At 37.4% G+C, this 4,807-nt stretch overlaps 1 non-coding gene across 1 annotated transcript; it reads right to left on the bottom strand.

Annotated features, from left to right (window-relative positions):
* Window positions 1–244: 244 nt before the first annotated feature.
* LOC121207394 (small nucleolar RNA R71) lies at window positions 245–351 on the bottom strand. The gene has a single exon (XR_005902485.1). It is a non-coding gene; the product is annotated as a small nucleolar RNA R71 (small nucleolar RNA).
* Between the last annotated feature and the right edge of the window lie 4,456 nt (window positions 352–4,807).

The raw sequence follows: 4,807 nt of genomic DNA, 5'->3' as shown, positions 1-4,807 counted from the left end.
TGTTCAGTTTAATGGTTTGCAGGTTGAGGACCCAAACACTCATTTGGTGAATTTCCTAGAGTTTTGTGACACTTTTAAAATCAATGACATTTCTGATGATGCCATTCGCCTTCGGTTGTTTCCCTTTTTGTTGAGGAACAAAGCTAAATAGTGGTTGAACTTGTTACCACGAGGGTGAATCACTATTTGGAAACAAATGACCGAAAAAATTTTACTTAAATATTTTTCGCCGGCTAAAATGGATAAGTTGAGGAATGATATCTCTTCTTTTGTGTAGATGGATCTAGAGACACTCTATGATGCATGGGAGAGATACAAGGACCTATTGAGAAGGTGCCCTCACCATGGGATACCTTTATGGTTGCAGGTTCAAACGTTTTACAATGGCGTGAACCCCTCAACAAGGCAACTTATCGACACAGCTGCTGGTGGGACTATCAATAACAAAACACTTGAAGTGGCTTACGAATTTATTGAAGAGATGTTATTGAATAACTATCAGTGGCAAGTCATGAGAATAAAGCCGACGAAAGCAGCCGGTATTTTCAACCTCGATGCGGTTACTATGATATCTAACCAGGTAGAACTCTTAAATAAAAAGATTAACGGTTTCTGTGGTTCTACTCAGGTACATACAGTGATGAGGTACGATTCAAATGGAGGAGGAGCATACACAGAATATCAACCCTTCAACCCTAGCACCGAAGAGGAACAAGTTCAATATATGGGTAATAATAATTTTAGATCTCAAAATAACCCATATAGTAACACATATAATGTAGGTTAGAGGAACCATCCCAACTTCTCGTGGGGTGGTCAAGGGAATCAAAGGCCACAACATCCTCCAGGTTTTCAACAACCACCTTACCAATAGGAAAAGAAGCCAAACCTTGAGGAGATGATAACAAAGTTTATCTTGGTATCGGAAACTCGCTTTCAGAATACCGAAACAGCACTTAAGAATCAACAAGCGTCGATCCAAGGGCTCAAAACTCAGATAGGCCATATCGCCAAATTGATTTCTGAATGGCCATAAGGTAGCCTGCCGAGTAACATTGAATCTAACCCAAGGAAACAACTCAATGCAATTACCATTCAAGATGAGGAAGGGTTAGTCGAACCTGAACCAAAACCAAGGCAAGGAATTGGGGTAAGTAAAAGCAAAGGTGAGGTAACCACAGTGAACAAACACTGGTAAGTAAAGAGGACAAACTTCATGTGCCATACCCCAATGCGACAAGAAAAGACTGCACAGATGAACAATTCGGTAAATTCCTTAAAATATTCAAAAAATTACATATTAACTTACCATTTATTGAAGCTCTTTCGAAGATGCCAAACGCCGTCAAATTCTTGAAGGAGCTTTTAACAAATAAGCGGAAGTTGGATGAGGCGTTGCATGTAGAGTTAAATGCAGTTTCTTCAGCCATACTACAGAATAAATTGGTCAACAAATTAAAAGATCTAGGGAGTTTTACGATTCCTTATTTAATTGGTAGCTTAGATGTTAATAATGCTTTGGCTGATTTAGGGGATAGTATCAATGTCATGCCTTATAAAATGTATAAACAACTAGGTCTTAGGAAACCCAAACAAACTAGGATGAGCATTCAGTTAGCACTAGGGGTATTATTGAAGATGTACTCGTTAAAATTGACAAATTCATTTCCCAGTTGATTTTTTTGTTCTAGACATAGAAAAGGATAGTGACGTGCCTTTAATTTTAGGAAAGCCTTTTTTAGCAACTGCTAGAACTATAATTGATGTTTGGTATAGGTGAACTCACGCTTCGTGTGGGTGAGGAAACAATCACTCTTCAAGCTCGTAATTCAAGTAACACATCAAATATTGAAGGTGATTGTATAAATCGTGCTACTAATACTAATCATGTGGTGAAACCTTCTTTGTAGGAAACACGTTCAAAGAATACACCTGAGCCATGTTTGAGTAACGATAAGGGACCCATCTATGAAGAACGAAGGCTACAGGTTGAGGAACTAGATGAGTGGTGGACACAGAAATCGAGATCACATGATAAACCAAAACCACGCCATCATGAGCTAAATATTTCACCAAATCAACTTAAGGTTGGAGACAAAGTACTATTAGATGCAGCGGACCCTCGGGTTCCACCTCTGAACCTAATAGAGAAATCCCTCTTATGGTACTTAGCATTTTCCCATACGACACAGTCGAGGTAATTCATCCCAAATTCGGTATGTTCAAGGTAAATAATACTCGTCTAAAACCTTATTTTGATAAAATTTATAGCAGGGATGAGGAGTGTAAACTCCTCACACCACCATGACCATGCAACAGAGAGGTGAGTCAAGCTTAGAATCTAAATAAGCACTTCTTGGGAGGTAACCCAAGCATTAATCTCACTAAATAACGTTTAATTTTTCTTTAACTATTCATACTAACTGCAGGAAATGTTGACATTTGGTAAGGGCAAACATGGCCTAATCTACAGGCGTGCCTTAGGCTGTGCGCATACCACTGGCAGAGACACGGCCGTGCGATATGGCTGTGTGAAAGCAGAGCAACATTTTTCCTAAAACACGGGATTTGGTACATTGCCACAGCCATGTTGCATGGCCATGGGCAATCCTGCCAAATCAACACTGGCATACAACACGCCCGTGTCTATGAACCATGGTTGAAACTGAGAAATTAGCACGGGCGTGGGCACATAAACACGGGCGTGGGGGAAGCGAACGAATTAACACGGGCGTGCAGCACGCCCGTGCCCACCACCAGTGGTTGACACTGACAAAATGACATGGCCATGTGCACTAACAAGCCCAGAGGAACACGGGCGTGCGTGTTTTACTATTATTTTATTTTTATCTTTGTTTTTATTTTTATTCCATTGTCTCTTATTTACTTTTGAAGACCCCCATCTTATATTCTACCTACCTACCTACCTTTATGGTTATCATTGAATTATTCCCTTAATTCTCCTTCACAGGGGTGTCTTCTCATTTATCCCTCAGAATCATGCCTTCCTTTCAGTTTTTTCTTCAATTCTTGCTCTCGCTAATCTAAGGATATCGTCCACAATTTCAGGGTAGTTTCACTTCTCTCCCTCTCTTTTGATATTATCTTTATATTACTATTATACATCTTTGTACATTGAGCATAATGTACATCTTAAGTGTGGGGGGTCATTTATATCATTATCAGAAAAATCCCTGAATTTTGTCTTGTTCTCATGTGATCTTCTCATATCATTATTAGAATGAATTTTGATTAATTTGTGATTTTTATTGATATTTCTTGAATTAAAACATAGGCATTTATGCATTGATTGTTAAACTTTAAGGAATTAGAGAATCAAGCATGATAAGTTGATTTTTTTTTAGAATTAAAAATTTTTTAGGTTGTTTCCCCAAGTTTAGGTATTATCTTGAGTTAAAATTCACAGGTTTAACATTAAAAAGCCATAATTTTTGTGAAATCTTAAGCCTTTAGAGCATCTATTATTTCTTTCATGCTCACTTTTTTCTATTGATATGAGTGAGTCAATATTGATTTGTTAGTCTAGAACTTGCTTGATTATGCATGTCAAGACCACACCTTTGATTTGATATGTTGAGATGATAAAGGCACCTAGGTTTAACCCACTCACTCTATAAAATCCTACCTCCATAATTAACCCTTAGTGAACCCCCTTTAGCCTAACAAGCCATTAATTGATTTACCCTTAATATTAACCCAAAACCCATTATTGTTGAAATCCCCTAAATTAATTTGATCCCTATTTTTGTGGAGATTTGATTTGAATAAATTACTTAGCTATGTTTTATTTTTGATAGCTAGCCTATGTTACTTGACTTGTTCTTAAAAAAAATACATACATACAAATTAGTAGTACTTCTTTGTTTTTTGATCCTAAGTATTTAATTCCATACCCATGAAGAAAAGCTCAATTAGGAATGTAAATTGTCAATTGTAGTATTTTTCTAGTTAGGTAATTTTTCAATTCAATCTCGATTCTAACCTAACCAAAGCCAAGTTACAACCCTCTAAAAGACCTTTTGACTAATGTATCATCTCAACATATAGTGGTGGAGATTTGATTTTCATGCAAGCCTATGTTAATAACTATTGACTGTTGAATGCTAAATTTCTTGTCCTTAAATACCTTGAGTGATTTGAGTGAATCTGAAGTGAGGATGTGAAACTCTGTGATATTTTGAATCAAAGGTGATTACTTAGATGAGGGGAGACACCTATGTTTTCAAAATAAAATGCTCAACTAGAATGCTTGAAACTTTGATGTTCTTCGAGTTGAATTTTCAATGTATGACTACTTATGGATTATTTTGAGAGACTATTGATGAGAATTATAAGTTGAGAAGAATTTATTTTGATTGTGAGTTGAGGATTTTGCTTGAGGATAAGCAAACGCTTAAGTGTGGGGGTATTTGATAAACAATAATTTATACATATTTTTACCCCATGCTTAGCATATTTTTGGATGAATTATCCTTAGATTTGGTGAATTCGATGCTCCTAATCCTTTAAGTTCATGTTTTATACTTAGATGAGCATGGGAGAGTAAAAAGAGCGAGAAACGGGCTGAAAACGGAGAAAATGGACCAACATGTGAAATCAACACGGCCTGGACTTCCGTACACGGGCAGACAACACGCCTGTGTCCTTTTAGTAGAATCGAGCACGACTTACATGGGCAGACCACATGCCTGTGTCTATTTAACAGCCTTGAACACGGATTGAAGAAATCGAACACGGGCGTGTCACACGGGTGTGTCCCTGTCGAGCCCAAGTTTAGTCCTATTCG

Source organism: Gossypium hirsutum, chromosome A09, assembly GCF_007990345.1.
Source record: "Gossypium hirsutum isolate 1008001.06 chromosome A09, Gossypium_hirsutum_v2.1, whole genome shotgun sequence".
NCBI classification, from domain to species: domain Eukaryota; kingdom Viridiplantae; phylum Streptophyta; class Magnoliopsida; order Malvales; family Malvaceae; genus Gossypium; species Gossypium hirsutum.
Note: the sequence above shows the minus strand (reverse complement) of the source record. Positions and strands in the feature narration are given on the sequence as shown.